General features: G+C 37.8%; 1 protein-coding gene and 1 long non-coding RNA gene across 24 annotated transcripts in view; one reads left to right on the top strand and one right to left on the bottom strand.

Annotated features, from left to right (window-relative positions):
• The window catches only part of FHIT (fragile histidine triad diadenosine triphosphatase), a 1487995-nt gene that overhangs the window by 440062 nt on the left and 1025948 nt on the right, over positions 1-21985 (bottom strand). The gene's annotated exons all lie outside the window — the stretch shown is intronic.
• On the top strand, positions 15484-16728 carry LOC103882021. 3 transcript variants are annotated; one of them, XR_004181950.1, is made up of 4 exons: positions 15484-15928; positions 16119-16216; positions 16404-16602; positions 16687-16728. It is a non-coding gene; the product is annotated as an uncharacterized LOC103882021 (long non-coding RNA). The 3 variants fall into 3 exon arrangements; XR_643687.4 differs by lacking the exon at positions 16687-16728 and having other exon boundaries at positions 16404-16626; XR_643688.4 differs by lacking the exon at positions 16687-16728 and having other exon boundaries at positions 15484-15932; positions 16404-16626.

Here is a 21985-nt window from a genome sequence, read left to right as displayed (position 1 = left end):
AGAAAAACAAAGTCAAAAAATAATGGAGGGTTCCACTCCTTTAAAAGAGATTCTGCCCATGACGACTTCCCCCTGCCCATTTCCTGAAAGATAAAATAGGATGTGTAGTTCTTTTTCTCTGACATCCTCTGAATAAGTATCACTTTCAATTCAAACAGGTAAAATATCTTGAAAAAGTGGTCAGAGTAGCTGGACAGGCGCAGTGGCTCACACCTGCAATCCCAGCATTTTGGGAGGCCAAGGCGTGCAGATCACTTGAAGTCAGGAGTTCGAGAACATCCTGGCTAACATGGTGAAAACCTGTATCTACTAAAAATACAAAAATTAGCTGGGTGTGGTGGTGCATGCCTGTAATCCCAGCTACTTGGGAGGCTTAGACAGGAGAATCACTTGAACCCAGGAGGCGGAGGTTGCAGTGAGCCGAGATCACACCAGTGCACTCCAGTCTGGGCAACAGAGTGAGACTCTGTCTCAAACAAATAAACAAACAAACAAATAAATAAAAGTGGTGTGATGGAGGACTGTTTTGGAAGTGTTTTGTTCAGTTTGAAGTTAACACCGTGACCAACAAGTTTGACTGACAGTATCTTTCAATCAGATACACTTAGAAATGCCACAGACTTGACCAGAGGTTCCACAGACATTCTGGGGACTTCACAAAATCACACTGAAGGCTCAAGTGTGCCATGTCACACTCTTTTCAAAACTTGACACTGCCAAGTCAATCAAGGCAACTGATTAAGTGATGCTGACACCCTCTTGCCTCCCCAGAATCCCTTTAAAACCAACACCAGCTTTGTCCAATCTCTATTAGGGCCAGTAACTTTTACTTAGAAAAATCTTTCCTTCTGTGGCCCAGACCCTGATGACAGTCAGCAGTGTTACGTTTTGTTTTACTTTTTTATTTTAGACTAGTTTTAAATCTACAGAAAAATTATAAAGAGTTCAGAGTTCCCATATATGCCACACCTAGTTTCCACTATTATCAGCAACTTCCATGTATGGTAGAGTTGTTACAATCATTGAACTAGCATTCATAAATTATTATTTTTATTTATTTATTTATTTATTTATTTATTTATTTATTTATTTATTAATTAGAGTCAGGGTCTTTGTCACCCAAGCTGGAGTACAGTGATGTGATCAGAGCTCACTGCAGCCTCAAATTCCTGGGCTCAAGTGATCCTCCTGCCCCAGCCTCCTGAGTAGCTGGGACTACCAGGCATTATCACACCTAATTTGTTTTTTATTTTTTGGTAGAGACCGACTCTTACTACTATGGTGCCCAGGCTGGTCTCAAACTCCTAATGTGAGCTACCACACCTGGCCTCTGAGACATTACTATTAACAAAAGCCGGGCCGGGTATGATGGCTCACGCTTGTAATCCCAGTACTTTGGGAGGCCGAGGTAGGCGGATCACGAGGTCAGGAGATTGAGACCATCCTGGCTAACATGGTGAAACCCCATCTCTACTAAAAATACAAAAAATTAGCTGGGCGTGGTGGTAGGCACCTGTAGTCCCAGCTACTCGGGAGGCTGAGGCAGGAGAATGGCGTGAACCCAGGAGGTGGAGCTTGTAGTGAGCCGAGATTGTGCCACTGCACTCCAGCCTGGGAGACAGCGAGACTCCATCTCAAACACACACACACACACACAAAACCTCTACTTTATTCTATTTCCTTAGTTTTCAACCTAATATCCTTTTTCTATTCCAGGACCCCATCCAAGATACCATATTAACATAACTTATAATGTCTCTTAAGACTCTTCTTGGTTGTGACCGTTTATCAGACCCTTACTGTTTCTTATGACCTTAATAGCACTGAGGCAAGTATGTTGTTGAAGTCCCTTAATTAAGGTTTGTCTGCTGTCTTTCTCATGATTGGACTATGTCTATGGTTTTTTTGGGAGGAACACCACAAAGATAAGGTGCCATACTCATCACATAATAGCAACATCCATATTATCAACATGACTTATCACCAATGATGTTAACCTTGATCACTGATTGAAGTATTGTTTATTCAACTTTTCCATTCTGAAGTTACTCATTTTTCCTCCTTTTTAAGCTGTACACTTTGGACAAGAAACCATGTGTGGCCGACACTGATGATGTGAGAACTAGGCTCCAGCTCCTTGCAGGATTTATGAGAACTATCTGGAATTCTGCTAAACAGATTTTTCAATTCTACCTCATATATTTGTTTATTCAATCATTATTTCTATCCCTATTCATTCAAATCTTTTTTATATTTTGGGTTATAATTCAATACTCTTTATTCTGCTGTTCAAAGCAACCCATCTTTGGTGCTTGGAAACTCCTTGAGTTGGCTCTCAAGTCCATTTAACACACTCCCATTACTGTGATTTATTTTGTTGTGTTTTCTGAGCACTCTCTTACTTCTTGGCACTACAACATGCTCCAGGCTCATCATGTATATTTCTTGCTGGAGTCCTAGAATTTGCCATTTCTCCAAAGAGCCTTGGTTTCTTTTATTGGGAAATGGAATTATAAACCAAGATCTGGGTGTTAGGTGTATTTGTTGCTCCCAGGGTTTATTCTTGGAGAAGAAATGTACCCTGGGTTTTAGTAAATGCAGAATGTCAGGTATCCACCATTTACAGTATCAAATTGAATAGTTTCATGGTGCGGGGGAAAACAAAGATTCCATGTTTCACCTATTAAACCTCACCCCAGAACCTCTGGTAACAATGGTTTGTTTACCATCTCCATGGTTTTGTCTTTACCAGAAAGTTATAAAGTTGCAGCATGCAGTAGATAGCCTTTTCAGACTACCTTCTTTCCTTAGCAATATGCATTTACTATTCATCCATGTTTTTATGTATAGTTCATTCTTTTATATTGCTGAGTAATGTTCCATTCTACAGATGTAACAGAGCTTATTTATTCATTCACTTATTGAAGGACATTTTCTTCGTTTCCAGTTTGGGGAATTGTGAATAAAGCTGTGACAAACATTCCAGTGCAGGGTTTTCTAAGTTCGTAAGTTTTCATATCAGTTGGGTAAATACCTATAGATTGCTGGATTGTATGGTAAAACTATGTTTAACTTTGTAGGAAACTGCAAAACTGTCTTCCAAAGTGCCTGTACTAGTTTACATTCTCATAAGCAATGTATGAGAGTCTTTGTGGCTCTACATCCTCCCTATTAATGATATTGTCAGTTTTTGGTACGTAGTATTTGCTCTACCTCCTCCCTATTAATGGTATTGTCACACACCAGTGGCTGTGTGATAGTATCTTGTACTAATTTGCAACTCTCTACCAACATGTGATGTTGAACATCTTTTCATATGTACATTTTCCCTCTGCATACCTTTAGTGAGCTATGTATTCAGATCTTTTGATCATTTTTAAAATCAGCTTGTTTGTTTTCTTACTGTTGAGTTGTAAGGGTTCTTTCTTTATTATGGATACAAGTCCTTTATCAGATTTGTATTTTGTGTTCTCCCAGACTCTGGCTTGGCTTTGCTTTTTCTTCATAGTGGCTTTTGCATAGTTCAAGTTTTAATTTTAATTAAGTGTAACTTATGATTTTTTTCATGCATTATGTTTTTGGTGTTGTATATATCAATTAACACGTTACCAAATATAAGATCCCATAGATTTTTTTCTAGATTTTATACTTTTGCATTTCACATTTAGGTCTATTATTCTTTTGAAGTTTTTTGTGACTTATGCAAGGTCTATGCTGAAGTTCATATTTTTACATTGGATGTTCAACTGTTCTATCACTATTTGTTGAAAAGTTATCCTTTCTCCATTTAGTCACTTTTGTGCCCTTGTCAAAGGTGGACTGAATTTGTGTGAGTAAGTCAACTGTTTTTCAAAAAGGCTCAGCATTTTTGAAAACCCAAGAAAACAGGAAGGTTTAACTTGAAGCCAACAGCCACTTGACAGTGGCAGGTCAATGTCATCACTACTGTATGTAGGTCACACCAAGAATGTTACATAGTCGTAATGGAGGTAGCCTGTGTACAGAACACCCTGCATCTCCTAAATGGTTTATAACCACTGATTAATCCTCTGCGAGTATAGGCGGGCCTCATTAGCTCTGGTAACAAGAAAAGACAGGGTTAGATTGACAAAGCTAAGGTTAGGAAAGAGAAATTAGAACAGAAGAGCTGTAAAAAGGATGGAAAGTACCATGCCCACAAACTTTGTAGATGGATCATGTTTTATTTTTTGTTTGTTTGTTTGTTTTTTAACAAATACCTACCATCTTTTCATTTTCTTCCTATGTTCTACACTCCCTCAAATTAGGAGGCATAAGATATTTAAATTCGAATGGGAGCTTTCTACTCTAGCTCCCAATGATGTGTATTTCTTATTAAAGCTGTGTGATTATTTTGTATTTTACTAGTTCATGCCTGTATAGTGTTGAGGCCTATTTTATCAAAACTGAAACAGCTCGTGATTAGAGTTTACCTAAAATATGCAAACCAAGACAAGGTCAAAGCAACCTTTCTTTCAGAGGGTCCTGTGGGGGATCAAATGGTATACACTGTGATTCATTTTCATTCTTCTTCTGCATGTTTACCCGTGATGGTCAGGGAACACAAAATACAAGCCTCTCATTGGAGTCAGCCTGTAAAATGTGAAACCCCCTAATGTCAACTTGAAATCAACACATCACAAGCCTGTCATTAAATTGGCTTCACAAAATAAAAGTGAGAAAAAAGACAAATGAAGCTACCACAGATAATACAGAATTGAAGTGGATGACGCTGAAGTTTAGAAGAGAGGTTGTCTTCTGAGGACCGAAGTATAAATGCGGTTTTTAAATTAGGCCATGGAGAGAAACTCTTAGATTATTCCATTGCTGGTGCCCTCGGAAGCCTGCACAGCTTTCCTGTGAAATATGCAATGTAAAACAGTGAATGCAGAGTAGTTGATCCCATCTTTGTGTTAATCAGTCTTCAATCTAGAGAGTGCGTAATCACTTACAAAAATGCCATTCTGCTGAATCACCAGCCCTGCCTATTACATTCACCCTGCTCATGCAAAGCCAGAACAACTGAACAACAAGCAGCAAATAAATTTCAATAATCAGATTTATTGTCCTATTTCAATACAAATCACAGTCTATTAAGAATAATGCACTCTAGCCAGGTTCTGACAGTCAAAAATGCTGATTTAAGAAGAGAATTGTGCTCCTAATTTAATTCATTCATATGCATCTCTCTCTTCTAAGTATGATATAATTCAGGCTTACTGATCATAGCTGGTAATCACTCCTCTGTTTTGTGGCTAAAAACGTGCTTTTTAAAAAATTACAATTCTACCTATTTATGTGGGGATTTTTATATATTATGGTTCTAGGATGAATGGTTATTAGATGACAATAATGAAAGGCAAGGTTTATCCAAGTGACCTCTGAAATTATCCCCTACATTTTCAAAATGATGCACCTGTACTACAAGGAGCATCATAGAATCCAAGCACATTTTCCATAACTAGTGATATGACTTGGACCATTTACACCTTTTGTCAGCACTGTTTTCTGATTTCAACATAGTACAACCCATTGAATGTTAGAACTCAGGGATCTTGACAGTTTCTTCTTTTTAATCATTGTTACATCAAAGGCAAACAGAATTCAGTTCCTTCAAAATTAGACATTTTTACCTTATGTCCTAGCTTTCTGTTATTCCACCTCACTTTTGTACTTGGTAAAATAAATAGATCACACTATAGATGCTGACATGCTTCTATCACATATTACGATATTTTGGGTTTATTTTTTAGTTGAAAAAGTGACTGTATTTTGTAAAATTAGACACAACCAGGAGTTTAAATTGGATTCAATATGTGTATGTTTTCTTCTGAATGATTTCTTTTTCTCTGGGCCCTGCCTCAAACAAGAAACCCTTAATGAGTAGTGAAAGCTATGGACACAGATTTTGTGAAGTTTCATATGAGTTAAAGAGTGCCTTCATTTCATCCTTCAAATTTTGACAGTAACTATTTTTATAAAGAAATTAATTCAGCACTTCCAAACATCTTTACATTGCATCATAATATGTATCACACCATGATGACAAACATTGAATCTATTTCTATTAAAGACAAACACGCACAATTTCCATCTCAAGTGAAATCTTGAGCAGGGATGGAAACTTCTCAGAGAAAGAAATAATAATAAGCCACCTTGTATTCTTAAGAATGCAGAATTTCAAAATGAGACATTTCTGAGCTACCTCTCACAAAGCAATTTTTTTTTTTTTTTTTTTAGCTGCAGGGCACCCCAGTAGAAGTTAAAAATAGATTACACTTCTATTCATCTAAAAGAAGGACACTAATGTGAGCACTGTAGCTTTCTGCGTTTCAGTAAAAATCAGAAATGATCTGCAGCCCAGTGAATAAAGTTGATTCACTTAGAGAACACCAGCATTTCTCTCCTAACCTAGCTTTGAAAGCCAGCCTGAAACAGCCCTTGCCTACAAAATTGCAGAGGAATTACACTCAATTACAGGCTTCTGTCTGTTAAAAAGTAGAGCTGGTGATCAGTCTGACCTTTTTTCTCTGACAAGTCAAAGAAATGAAAGGAAAAAAAAATCTGACAGGTGTTCAATTTAGAAGCTGGGGGTGGGGGAAAGAGGAAAAAGAAAAGAAAAGCTTGTATTATCTAACTAGATCTCAGGATTTTTTTTTTTTTTTTGTATTATTCATCTTATTTTAAAAGTTCCTTTCAGTGAATAAATTGCATGTGGCAATGTAATTTTGCTTAAAGTCACTCACTTAATGTTTTAATTTGAGTATCATTTACGGAAATCTTCCCACAATCAATCATTCAGCCTTTTAGATTCATACTTTAGGGCAATTCTGCTGAATACTACAACTTTGCCCTACACTGCTCTTCCTTCCTTCTTATAAGTAGATTACAAATGACCACAGAAGAATGACTTTTCTGGTTCCCTGCATTTGCTATATTTATTGCAAGACATGGCTTGTAAACACCAGCCTCCACATTTTATCTGACAATGCGATCATTACAGAATTCACTAGAATTTGGTTGGCACTGGTATTATTTGAATGTGAATGTTTCAGAAATGACATGAATCGTTTTTCAGCTCTCTGACATTTACCCATGTCTTTTCATTTCAAAAGAGTAACTACTTTGCTCAGGACTGAAAAAGTTGCTCTGATGAAAGTTAAATTCTAAAACATTCTGTATTCTTCGGAGTTGGTTGGTTAGGTTCTTGATAATCCAGGACTTATTCAGCAAAACTACTAATTAGAGGTGAAAGCCATGTATGCATTGAACAGTTAGCTCTTCAAGCTTCAAAGAGAGAAGAAGGACCAAAGGATGCTCTTTCCCTTAGGAACCCATCTGACCTGCATTTAGGCCAGTTAATGATGATTTCCATTCAGCTTTGAAACATGTGTCTTTTAAGTCAGCTACTTTTCAGTAGGGAAAACGTATTTTGAGAATTAATCATTCTCAAACATCATACAGAAGCCAACCAGTTAAAATACCACAATCCTAAACAGACCTGCAAACAACATTTGGAAAGTTGAATTGTGATTGACTGATGACATCACAGACCAAAATAACATCCCACATTCACTTCTTGCTCTGCTATTTTTATTTCCTTCAGAACAGTCAGAACTGCTTTTCTGAGATGGCTGAGACAGTTTTCTCAGAAGTGACACAGTGAAATAGCTAATGGCCAGAGAGTGGGAGTGAGATTAGACTAGAAAAAAAAGAGAAAAACTAAAAGAAAAAAGGTGGAAAAGGACAAAGGTCATGTACACATACCCCTAAAAGGTGGCCAAAAGATAGTTATAGTAAAAATACTAAGGGAAAGTGAGGACATTGAAAAGAATACATGCGAACCCTACCTCACACCTTATCCCAAATAAATTAGAGACAGATTAAAGATTAAAAATTTTAAAAACAAAAGTGTTTCATTTAAAACATAAAGCATTGAAAACAGCAAAATAATTTAAAATACTTTTAAAAAGTCATTTTTTAACATTTTTACAGTGGGAGAAACCCAAAAGAAAAGACTAACAAAGCTAATTACATAAAAAGAAAAGTTCAGATAATACAAACCAAAGAGAAAACAAACCAAAACACCTACAATCAAAAAAATAAAGGGCTGGGGTGGTGGCTCACGCCTGTAATCCCAGCACTTTTGGAGACTGAGGTGGGCGGATTACTTGAGGCCAGGAGTTCAAGACCAGCCTGGCAAACATGGTGAAACCTTGTCTCTACCAAAACTATAAATTTAAAAATTAGCGAGTCATGGTGGTGGGCACCTGTAATCCCAGCTACTCAGGAGGCTGAGGTAAGAGAATCACTTGAGCCCGGGAGGCGGAGGTTGCAGTGAGCCAAGTTTGCGTCACTGCACTCCAGCCTGGGTGTGCAAGACTCTGTCTCAAAAAAAAAAAAAAACAAAAAACAAAAGGATAGATAGGCAATAGTTGAACGGTCTTTGAAATAGGTAAACTGAGGGCTGTCAAAAGCCCTAAAGCAAGCAGACAAATGCAGATGTAGGTTTAGGACTCAACATCAATGCTGTGGCTGGAGACACGGGGTATGGCAGATGCCTTTCATGAAAGCCAAGAGAGACTCATCTCCCTAACTCCCAAATGACTATAGAGGAGTTTCCACTCTATGACTCTACCTCTCCTCTATGGGTGGACACCTAGCCAAGGGTAAGCATCTCATCTATGAACAATCAACACAGAGGCTGAGTTGAGCCATGCTCTCTACAGGGCATTCAGAAGTAAATGGGATTTCCAAGTGCAATTAGCAGAGTTGCCTGAATCTCATATTTGACACCTTTACCCTACATGCTGCTTACCTACCTAGGATCTGAACTTCTGGATATGTATATTTATTTCACCCCACACTCGGAGTCCAGATATGTATCTTTATTTCACCCCACACTCTGAGTCCTAACCTTCTACCCTCTAAAATGATTCCACCACCGTCCATTAAAGCAGAACTGATAACTACAGGCTGCGTGACTCATGTTTCGTTTTGACTTTTTGTAACCACAATCCACATTAAGAGCTTTTTCAATGTTGTATGAACTTCATAATTTTGAATGACACAAGTTTCTACTGAAGTGATTGGTCTGCCACATCCACTGCCAGTGAAAGAATATTCTCTGTGTGTTTTTAAAATCATTCATTCTAAATGACACTGGGGTAAGACGACCGAAAACTAAAGGGATGACATTTTGCTTAAAAGGTAGAATTGTAAACACCAGACTGCACTCAAGAAAATGGAGATTTCTTAAAATTTAAAATCCTCAACCATGAGAAGGATAATTAACAAAATACACTTCAGAAGTATGAACACTTAGAATGCACTTAGTCACTTTACAAGAACTACTGTAATCATTCCCAAGCCTAAATGCAGGTGTGAGTATAATCACTGACCAGTTGCAGCAACGCTGCTGCTGAGAATGGACGTGCATCAGGCCACATGCCAAGGGACAGAGCTGGTCTCAGCACCCTTAGGTCTCAAGGCATATAAGAGCCAATGTTCAGGCTGCAAAGGTCTGGGCATATGTCTTTCCAGGCTAACAGAGGAGGAGACATTGAGACTCTACATCAATTTCCCAGTAATATTCTGCAAAGTGATGATGAATTTCTAAAAGAAAACTAAATAAAAATATCATTTAGTTGGCTAAAGAGCTTCCAAAAGAAAGGCCTCAGACCATTTCAAAAAGAAAATGAACAACTCTCAAACGCAGGGACATGGATGAGGCAGAAAAGAAGAAATATGCAGACCTATGACCATGGCCTTGACAAGTCATTTTATAGAAAGGTAAGATCCAAGTCTTGAGGCACTTGCTCAAGCATTCAAATATTTCTGGGGCCAATCAAGCGCTGGCTGTGGAGATGCCAGGCCCTGCAAACAGTCTAGTGGGGGACACGGGCTTTCACATATATGACTGTAGCACAGTGTGATATGTCCAATGTCAGGGGCCAGTACTGAGAACGTGGAGGCAAGAAAGGAAGGAGAGAGTCCTCACATCTCAGCCAAAGTGGTTCAGGAAAACATCCCAGGAAAAGAGGTGTTTGATATGGGTGTTAAAAAATGGGCTCATTTTCCAATCTAAAGAACTTGAAAGTATCATGTGACACAAATGTGAAGGCATCCAGTGATCATAGATTGGAAGAATATCATGAAATTGACCATAATCTGATTATCCAAAGCAATCTACATATTCAATGCAATTCCTATCAAAACACCAATAGATTTTTTTTCCACAGAAATAAAAAAAAATCGTAAAATTCATATGGAACCAAAAAGAGCCCAAATAGCCAAAGAAATCCTAAACGGAACAAATCTGGAGGCATCACATTGCCTGACTTCAAATTATACTACAAAGCAATAGTAACCAAGACAGCATGGTACTGGTATAAAAGTAGATTTACAGGCCAATGGAACAGAATAGGGAACCTAGAAATAAAGCTAAATACTTAGGACCAAGTGATCTGAAACAAAGCATCAAAAAACAAAATTGGGGAAAGGACACTCTATTCAATAAATGGTACTGGGAAACCTGGATAGCCACATGTAGAAGAATTAAACTGGATCCTTATCTCTCACCATATACAAAAAATCAACTCAAAAGGGATTAAAGACCTAAATCTAAGACATGAAACCATAAGAATCTTAGAAGAACACCTAGGAAAAACTCTTCTGGATATTGGCCTAGGCAAACAATTTATGACTAAGACTCCAAAGCAAATGAAACAAAAACAAAAACGAATAAGTGATAAATTAAACTAAAAAGCTTCTGCACAGCAAAAGAAACAATCATCACAGTAAACAAACAGCCCACAGAATGGGAGAAAATATTTGCAAACTATGCATCTGACAAAGGACTAATATCTAGAATCTGCTAGGAACTCAAACAAATCAGCAAGAATAAAAAACATAATCACATTTAAAAATGGGCAAAGGACATGAACAGACCTTCCTCAAAAGAAGATATACAAGTGGCCAACAAACATGAAAAAAATGGTCAACATCACTAATCATCAGGGAAATGCAAATTATAACTACAGTGAGGCCGGGCGCGGTGGCTCACGCCTGTAATCCCAGCACTTTAGGAGGCTGAGGTGGGTGGATCACCTGAGGTCAGGAGTTCTAGACCAGCTTGGCCAACATGGTGAAACCCTGTCTCAACTAAAAATACAAAAGTTAGCCGGGCATAGTGGCAGGGAGCTGTAATCCCAGCTACCCAGTGGGCTGAGGCAGAAGAATTGCTTGAACCCGGGAGGTGAAGTTGCAGTGAGCCGAGATCGTGCCATTGCACTCCAGCCTGGGGGACAAGAGTGAGACTTTGTCTCAGAAAAACAAAAACAAACAAACAAACAAAAAACCACAGTAAGACATCACTTTACCCCACTAGAATGGTCATTCTTAAAAAGTCCAAAAACGATAGATGTTGACATGGATGTGGTGAAAAGGAAACATTTATACACTTCTGGTGGGAATGTAAATTAGCACAACCTTTATGGAAAACAATACAGTGATTTCTCAAAGAACTAAAAGTTGACCTCGCATTCTATCCAGCGATCCCAATACTGGGTTTCTACCCAAAGGAAAGTAAGTCATGAGATGAAAAAAAACACCTGCACACATATGTTTATTGCAACACAATTCACAATTGAAAAGACATGGAACCAACCTAAGTGACCATAAACCAATAAGTAGATAAGGAAAATGTGAGAGAGATATATATATGTCTATATGTGTATGTGTGTGTGTGTGTGTGTGTGTGTGCGTGCGTGCACGCCGTGGAATACTACTCAATCATAAACAAGAAAAAAATAATGTCTTTTGCAGCAACTTTCACGGAACTGGAGGCCATTATTCTAAGTGAAGTAACTCAGAAAAGGAAAACCAAATACCAAGTGTTCTCACACATATAGAGGAGCTAAGCTATGGGTATGCAAAGGCATACAGAGTGTTATAATGGACACTGGAGACTCAGAAGGGAGGATGTAAGGGGCGTGCGAGATTTTAAAAAACACATATTGGGTACCATGTGCACAACTCAGGTGATGCATGCACTAAAATTTCAGACTTGACTACTATACAATTCGTTCACATAACCAAAAACTACTTGTACCCCTAAAGCTACTGAAATTTGTTTAAATGAAAAAAAACTTGACAGTGATACAGTTTTAATCAACCAATTACTGAGGATGGACATATTAGTTTATTATTGCCTCTGTCACAAATTACTACATACTTAAGGCTTGAAACAACACATATTTATCCCACAGTTTTGCAAGTCAGAAGTCTGAAATGGCTCTCACTGGAATAAAACCAAAAAGTCAGTAGGGCTATGTTCCTGCTGGGGTTCTAGATCAGAATCCGTTTCCTCACCTTGTCCAGCTTCTAGGGGAAGCCCACATTCCTTGCCTTATGGTGCCTTCCCACATCTTCAAAGCCAGCAACATCAGGTCAAGTCTTGCTCACACCACATCACTCAGACCTCTGCATCCCTCATCACACCTTCTCTCACTCTGACTCGCTTGCCTCCCTCTTTCATTTATAAGGACCCTTGTGAATACATTGGACCTACCTGAATAATACCAGATAATCCCCCTATCTCAAGATCCTTAACTTAATCACATCTGCAAAGTCCCTTTGGTCATGTAAGGTAACATTCACAGGTGTTGGGGATTAGAATTAATACTCCTTCGGGGGACCATTATTCCACCTACCAAAGTGGGTTAGGGACCACACACCAGCCCTAAGTGCAGATGGAAGCAGCAATGGCCTAGGATGTGTGACATACATACATATAAACATATATACAGACATACATATATGTTACATATATTACACATATATACATGCACACACATATTCATTACATAGATGGTATCACACATATGTACAATATATACATACTATGATAGTAAATGTTTCATTTGTAAAAAAATAAATCAAGTAGGGTTATATTAGTCTCATTTCTTATACTTTGCTGTGCTTTTGTGTGGGCAAAAAGCTGTATGGATCATGTGCTGGGGACCACAGGTAAGTACATACAGCCATGCAGAGACCCATGCATATAAACTCCATCCATCATGCATATTACTGCACCCCAAATAGATAGATCCATATATACATAGAGAGATACAAGAACTGCTTTTCAAGTTAGTGTTCCCCACAGTGTGGTACATATTCCATTTACTAATTCAAACTTTAAAATTCGAAAAGCAGCATATTTGTTTAACATGCATTTAAAAATATATAACCATCATGTCAGTCATGATTTCATAAATGCCACAGCTTGGAACTATTCTGCCCATAGTAGTCCCTAGCCACATGTGGCTTTGTCCATGTAAAATGTGACTAGTCCAAACTGAGATGTGCTATAAATGTAAAATACACACAAGATTTCATAGTATAAAAAAAAAAAAATCTCATTTAAAATTTCTTATTGATTGCATGTTGAAATAATAGGATATAGTGGGTTAAATAAAATATGTAATTAATTTCACCTGCTTCTTTAATATGACAACTAGAAAACCTCACATGTGCCTTGCATTATATTTCTTTTAACAGTACTGGATTAAAACAATGCCAAAGTAGTTGTGAAGTGAAAACAAAATGAGTTGAGCTAAAGTAAATATTAGCAAAGTTAGCATAAAGATATTACAAATATCTTGACATTTGAAAGCTAATAACTGATGTTGGTAACACTATACAACATCCCTGGAAAATGGAATCCAGCTTTTGAATATTTTCTGGAAAGGGTATCTTACTACTTCTGAGGTTGTTCAATGTAGTGGTAGTGGGGGCCAAATGAAAAACATTTCTTCTTTGTATTGACTGGATATCTGAAAAACCTTTGTACATTTCTCTCCATTGGCCTTAGTTCATAAAGCACAGCACAAACCTACCCACTACTATCCATAACTAGCTGATTCTGGCCTTTTGAACCTTTAGTTTCAAGGCTCCCATGAAACTAACACAGCAGCTTTGTAACTTCACAAACTTGAAAGACCACATTGTTGGAGGAAGATTCTTACTGCAGGCCCTGGCATTCCCCATTGATGAGCTGAAATCAGTTATTATGAGGTTCTGTATACACCTTCTGATGATGGATAAAACAAATGGATATGCCTCACAGGCACAGCAGGAATTAAAAATACATTAGTTCAACGCAACTTCAGATCTGGGATTGAGGAACGTTTGGATGACTTTTTTTCCTTTTCAAATAAAGTTTAGATGAGGCAGGAATTCACTATAGAGTAGAGTTCTGAGACTCTCCAGGTCCAGTTCAGTACTTGGAGAGAAATCAAATACATCTTATCTTAGGTATGGCACTAACTTTCATCAAAAAATTATCATATGCTCAGTCACAAATGGTTATTGTAAAATCTTTATTAACCTAAGTGCATATAAAAATTGTGAATTCCTAATACAAAGCAGTATTTGACTTTTAAATTTCATTTTAAGCTTGGCCCGTTCACTTGGAATGTGATTACAGAGTAAATTAAAAAGTAATCACATGTGAATTACATTTCCTCATGAATGTAATGACTTCAGGAGGCTGATTAATGTTAAGCAGTGCCTGTCCTACTGCATGCATACCTTCCCAGGTGAGATATGCAAGATAGCTGTCGTAAGTTGATTTAATTTTCTTTTACTGGTATTCCAGGGAGACTGCCTGAACACATAATAGGCTCAGCACGTTCATTAGGACTGAGGATGTTCTTCCCTTTGGACTGTTCAAGTCCCACCTGCAAAATACCATCACTGTCAACTTACGGTTATGAGAAAAGCCCAAGGGAGGCGGTGCAGCTCTGGTACCATTGTCTACCTAGCCAAGTTTCAATTTCTCAATCTCTCTTTATATCTTTTTGGCAAATTCTTCATATTTGAATGGAATAATTCCAGAGAATCACTGAAAAATGCATTTGCACCAGTGTAAAGGTAACGAATTGTCTCACAAGGAATGAAGGCTTATTAATAATCTACAACAGTACTACTGCAGACAACAAAATTTAAACTATAAATTTAAACTATGTGGAGCACAGGATCATTAACATATTTCCTCTCAGGTAATGGGGAATGTAGTAGTCTAAAATATTTACTCCTTTCTATATAGTCAGGTGAAGGTATTGCTTTCTAAAGGAGTTGTCAGAGGAATCATGCTATTGTTAGAAGTGGAAAAGGCCTGCTGCTTCATTATTTCTGTGCAAAAGAAGAGCAAATACAGTGGATTTAGTAGCAAGCCAAGTCAAGTCAGGTACTAAAAATTACCTTGGGTCAAGAATTGGTCTTTATTCCTGTGATTCCCCATTCCACTGGGTGGAACAATGAACCAGTAGAGGAGCCTGAGAACATGTTACATCATAATCTAGAACATATAGACAGCTGATGTCATGAAACTGTCATACTATATGTGATGCTCTCTGACATCACCTATTCTATAAAATTTCTTTTGTTTTTCTTTCTTAAGTTTGGTGAGACATACCAAATTGAATTCAAAATCCATCAATGACTCATGACCATCAGTTAGAAACATTCCGGACTGGGAACCTTTGGAATCACAGGAGTTGAGAGCCTGCCAGCTTACTTCATTGTCATCTAATTGTGGGCCCTCAAATGGCAATGTTCCAAATGTCATCTCTTCCCAGCTTTGTGTGGGGGGTGGGAAAATGAAGAGGGGTAATAGGGAGAGAATTAATGTCAGGAGAATAAGACAGAAAGGGCCGACAATTCTGTAGTTTCTTCTAAGACTGGCTTCAGGATTCCTTTGAGTTTAATATTTCTGTTACATTTTTATCCTGAGATATGTAAATTTCCAGAACATTCAGGGTCAATTATAAGACTATTAGAAAGATTTTTATTTAAACATAAACTCAAAATCATTCAAGGATAAAGAAGAAATCTACGAGAACTCTGAGTAGGTAACCTACAATTCTTCCGTATTAAGAAGCGAGTAGAGAAAATTACTCTTGTGTTTCTAACTGGGGGTGTCAAACATAGGCGACCAAGAATGTGAAATATACCAATGTACAATATAACTCCATTGCTTTAATTGAGATGGCGGATACTAATATTCTTTTGCTGTACCTTATCTAAACATTTTTAAGGCCTTTACTAACCCACTGTGTGATATTCAGAAGAGGGTGATCAAGAAAGTGAGTGACCTAGAGAACACATCATGGGATAACCAATAAACATAGACAAGGTAAGACGTGGGCACTAGGGATGGGATTAGGAACACAGTGTCTCCATCCAGAGGACACTACTGGGTCCAGGCTACCAAGGAGACACATTGGATTGTGGTGTTCCCTGAGGTGCTAATGAGAGTTCTGTTACCAACAGGACTGGGATAATCAATTCCCCTTCTCTGCATCCCCTTTCCACTATTTTAGGGCCTGATGTTTGACAGTCACCTAACGAGCTAAATGAATTCTACAAATTCTGCTCTACCATGTTGGATTTGCTCTTGTGGATAATACTCAGCAGACCACTACAATTTCTAGCGTGTCAAAATCTACTTTTGATCTCCCTCTTCTCTAGGACATATCCCTGGCATTTTCCTACACAGGAACAAAATCACTTTTAGAAAATGTAATTTTGTATAAAATGGGAAAAATAAATTATATCATTAAAATATGAAAAGGATCCTCTTCTAACGAGATCTGTCCTCCACAGGGCATCCATGCTTTGAACTTTAGGAACAGCATTAAACTGAAGCACCAGTGTCTTTCTTCTGGAATCAGAATTCTTTTGTTGCCTTTTTTGGGGGGTGGGGGGGAAGGCTGTCATTGAACTTATAATTAGGCTTCAAAAATGTGACCAAAGGCAATAATAGAATGACTTATTTTAATGTTACACTGCTCTTAATGGCATTTGCTTAAAAATGGGCCAGCCTTTGAAACACCCTGACACCACACACTGGCATCTACAATGTTGAGGCTACTGATTCAGTTTCATTTCCCAAGATGTCTTTCTTTACTCCTTTGTCCAACCACCCATTCTTCTATCCATTCATCCATTCAACAAACACCAACATTTATTGCCAGGCCTTAAGGACAGACAAGTGGCAAGAATAAAATGCTCCCTGCCTCCAACAGAACTTATTAAAGTTCGACTGAGAAGACAACCACTTACCCAACTTAAAATAGAACAATGTGGGTGGACAATACTCAGTCCAGTTTAAAGAGACCATAATACCTAAGTTTTGGTCATTACTCTTCCCTCTAGCCTGGGCTTTACGTTTGGTTTAGCCATTTAACCACCATTACGTCTAACAGCATGCATGTTCCACTGCTGATTTTACCAACAGAGGCCAGTCTCACGGTAGGAAACATGGCTCCCAATGTTACCTTATAAACCAACATGATCATCTATGCTAGATTTCAATCATCATTCTAAATTCTATATTGTGGGTTTGTATTTCTCAGTGCCAATACAAACCACAATAATATCTATTTTTTAAGAGATGGGCTCTCACTATATTGCCCAGGCTGGCCTTGAACTCCTGGGCTCAAGTGATCTTCCCACTTCAGCCTCCCAAGTAGAATATCTTAAAGTCCAGGGCCACACAGAGGAAGAAAGATGCTACACTGGGTAGATAACCAGAAGAAAAAAATCATTTAACAACCACCCCACCCCACAAAAAACCCTTTCTCTCTGCAAAATGGAAGAGCCATCTAGAAAGAAACAGAATCATTCATACATATTTATTTTAAACCCAATAATTGACCACCTATTGCAGTACTGAAGTTCATGGTCTACATGGGATTTATTATACTGATTAGTCCACTTCTGTGTATATTTAACCTATCTCATAACTTTTTTTAAACAGTCGATACTAATAAATAGCTAAGTTAATCTAAAATATATTGAATCTAAGACTACCCAAATTTTCCTCAAACACCCTAACTAGACCCCAGTTAAACTTCTTTTGGAGTTTCAGGGAGAAAAAAACATAGAATGCTTTAGAAATCCTTGACTGAATTTTGTTACATTAGCTCGGTAGAAGCATTACAGCCACCAAAACCACTCTTATCAGTCAGTTCTCCATAGCAAGAGATGGCTGCCTGTCCCAGGAATGGCCACTCATGTCTTCTTAGGATACTTCAGGAACAAAGAGGAGAAAAATAATCTTGGAAATTCTGTAGACTGTTTTGACTTTTTAACCCATTCATTCAATCCATAAAAATGAACAAAGTGCTATAATGTTACAGTGGAAAGAGCATCTTTTCAGAGGAAAATAGCTGGAGTTTTAGTCAAGACTTTGTCACTAATTATCATTGTGCCTTTAAAGCTTATCACTTCACTTTTCTGGACCACATTTACTTACAACAAACATGAGGAGGTTGGACCAATGACCGAGTAGCGCTTGTTTCTGATTCTCACAGTCTGAAGTCAATAGATGTTTCCTGCAGGGGCAAAGCAATGCTTCCTCCACTTTTTCTGACTCCTTTCAAGTTCTCCTAGAGAACCCCTAAGATGATTCATAAAGAGAAAGGAGGTGCTGCTGCCCAAGCACACATACTTTGTCACAGTGTGTGGTCAGCCACTAGTTGGCATTAATTTACTTGTTCACAGTTGTACATGAGACATTACTGGTAGAGAAGTTATGGTTGCCTGACTGTGGATGTGTAATTAATTCTGGAAAAGGATGCTATAAAATTACAACCCAAACAATCTCGGCAGGTGTCACTGTAGTCAGGAGAACATATCTTCACAAACACTCATTATTTATTTATCCTTAAGTAAGAGAAGGTCCCTACTAGCCAGCCTAAAAGTGCTGAGCTCTGTTTCCCATCATAAGGCCAAGAATTAGCAACTTTGTAAGATCAAAAGGGGGTTTTATGTATGCTCTGTCTTCATGCAGGTCTAAGTGGAGCCATGACAACGTGAGGCACCTTTGTAGATTTTTTTCAAGGTTATATGCAGAATGGCACTCCGTAGCATCAGTCAGAAAGCTACTCCCATGCCCCACTTTGTCTATGACCTCAGTTTTATCTACTTATAGTTATGATTGTAGAGCTTAGGATTTCAGTGATAGAATAATTTGTTCGACACACTACAGTTAAAAAAATAACTCCAATAGAAGTACACAGACACACACACACACAGAGCTGTAAAACTGGTAAAATATGAATAAACTCTGTGGATTGTACCAATGTTAATTTTTCAATTCTTACATGAGGCTATAGTTACTATAGTTAAGCAAGATGCTAACTATAGAGAGTTTTCATGAAGTGTGCGTGGGTCTTTTCTTTGCATTTGTGCAACTCCTGTGAATGTTGAATTATTTCAAAACACAAAGTTAAAAAAATGACAACCACCAAATAATTAAGAAACCTACACCTTCAAAGGCAAGATTTAAAAAGTAACTGGAAAAGTTCAGGAAACTGTGTGATGACATGGTTCATCATCAGTGAATACCTCTCCTTTAAAAAATATTTGTGTGATAATAAATATCCCTCAACAAAGGCATATAAGTCACCAATATGCACTTCCAGGAAATAAGGACTGTCTCTTTCAAAAAATATTTAGAGCACCTGAGATGACCCTTTTCCCCCAGGTTACACCAAGAGTTTTCATCACTGAAAACTCCTTTTTGCAATTCATAGTTTTGACAAATAAGATTTTAGTGATGTGTCTGTGTCTGCAGATGCACCGCTCTGTGCAGCTATATAATAACTATTACCTGGTCAACCTATGTCAGCCCATTTGAACTGATCTTTAAGGAACACAAAAACATATGTGTACACACTGGTATGAACATCAAATCATTCTTAAAATATTTGATTTAGAAAAAAATACAAGAGAGATGATAGTTAATATCCACAAAAGGTAACACAATCTCACAAACAGACAAGAAAGGGACAAAGAAAAACTAAAAGAAAAAAATGGGGGCAAAGACAGGCACAGGAAGACAAACTTCGCATGTTCTCACTCATTAGTGGGAGCTAAAAATCAGAACAATTGAACTCGTGAAGACAGAGAGTAGAAGGATGGTTAACAGAGGCTGCGAAGCATCGTGGGGAGGTGGGTGAATAGTGAGTACAAAAAATAGAAAGAATGAAGAATAACAGCTAGTGTTTGATAGCACAAGGTGATTGTAGTAAATAATTTAATTGTACATTTTAAAATAAAAGAGTATAATTGGATTGTTTCTAACACAAAGGAAAATTGCTTAGGGGGATGGATACTCCATTTACCTTGGTGAGCTTATTACTCATTGCATGCCTGTATCAAAATAGCTCATGTACTCCATTAATATGTATACCTACTATGTATCCTTAAAAATTAGAAATTAAAAAATGGGCAAAGATATGAAGAGGTATTTTATTTATTTTATTAGAGACAAGGTCTCAGTCTGTCACCCAGGCTGGAGTGCTGTAGCATGATCTCAGCTCACCACAGCCTCCACCTCCTAGACTCAAGCTATCCTCCCACTTTAGCCTTCCGAGTAGCTGGGATTACAAGCACGTATCACCATGCCCGATGTATATATATATACACATTTTTTTTTTAGTAGGGATGGGGTTTCACCATGTTGCCCAGACTGATCTCAAACTCCTGGGCTCAAGCAATCTGCATGACTCGGCCTCCCAAAGTGCTGGGATTACAGGGGTAAGCCACCCTGCCCGGCCTGAAAAGGTATTTTTAAGGTGGAACAATATAAAGAGTCAATAAAAATGAAAAGATGCTCAAATTTAATAGAAGACAGAAAATGTTAAATAGAGAAAACAATGAGATGTCGTTTAGACCTAATGCACTAATACAAATGAAAATAAGGGGAAACAGTCTGTAGTTAGATAAATGGATATTCTGATACATGGCAGATTAAAATATTACTTTTAAGGCTTTATGAAATGTAATCTAGCAATATCTATAAAGATTTAAAAAGTACATTTTCTTAAATCTAGTACTTTCATACCTGACAATCTAACCCATTAAAAGTAGGTTATTAGTGAGATCCCATTTCTACCAAAAAAAAAAAAAAAAATGTAGCCAGGTATGGTGGCATGCACCTGTAGTCTCAGCTACTCAGGAGGCTGAGGTGGGAAGATAGCTTGAGCCTGGGAGGCGGAGGTTAGGGCGAGCCAAGATTGCGCCACTGCTCTCCAGCTTGTGTGACAGTGAGACTCTGTCTCAAAAAAAAAAAAAAAAAATATATATATATATATATATATATATGAGTTTTTTGTACAGTGATAAGACAAAACAAAACCACACAAAGGCTGGATCCCACCAGCAGAAAATAGTTTTAAAATTATGTTACAGCCACTGGATATAATGAATTAGATTTTTACAGTAGCCTGGAAGGGATTTCCTCAAAGAATTATTGAAAGATATAAGAATGAGTAAGACTCCATTTTTGTAAAACAATGACTGAAAAATCCCTCTAGATATGTATGTATAAATACACATACGCATTAACATATTAGCAGGTTGACAAATACAGAAGTATAATCATAGGTCAGAACGTCCCAAATTCTGCATCCTGGCACAAGTATGAGATAAAAACTTTTATCTAACACTCAGGTGGAAAGATAAAGGTTGTTCATCACCAGAAATGATGAGCCAAAGGATACTGCCACCTAAAAAGCAGTATTTGAGCAAAGGAGCTGGGGACTTCGAAAGGAAGTTGTTGCCTAAGGAGGATTCTGGGAGCACTCCAGGAAGAGGGAGGATAGAGCATGGTGGATGAAGCAGGTCGCGTGAATGGGAATGGGATAGTACCGAGTGAAAACATGGCAACAAAAGGACCCAAATTTCAGAAATATACATACATACGTGTACATAGATGAATACATATGTGTATTCTTGAATTTCACGGTCATATTTATGCATTTTTTTGTGAAACTGTGTTTTTAAAACTTACTTTATGTCTTAAAAATAACACTTAAGACTGGGCGTGGTGACTCACGCCTGTAATCCCAGCACTTTGGGAGGCTGAGGCAGGTGGATCACGAGGCCAAGAGAT

This window comes from Papio anubis, chromosome 2 (genome assembly GCF_008728515.1).
Source record: "Papio anubis isolate 15944 chromosome 2, Panubis1.0, whole genome shotgun sequence".
NCBI classification, from domain to species: Eukaryota; Metazoa; Chordata; class Mammalia; order Primates; family Cercopithecidae; genus Papio; species Papio anubis.
This window is presented reverse-complemented; position numbering and strand designations above follow the sequence as displayed.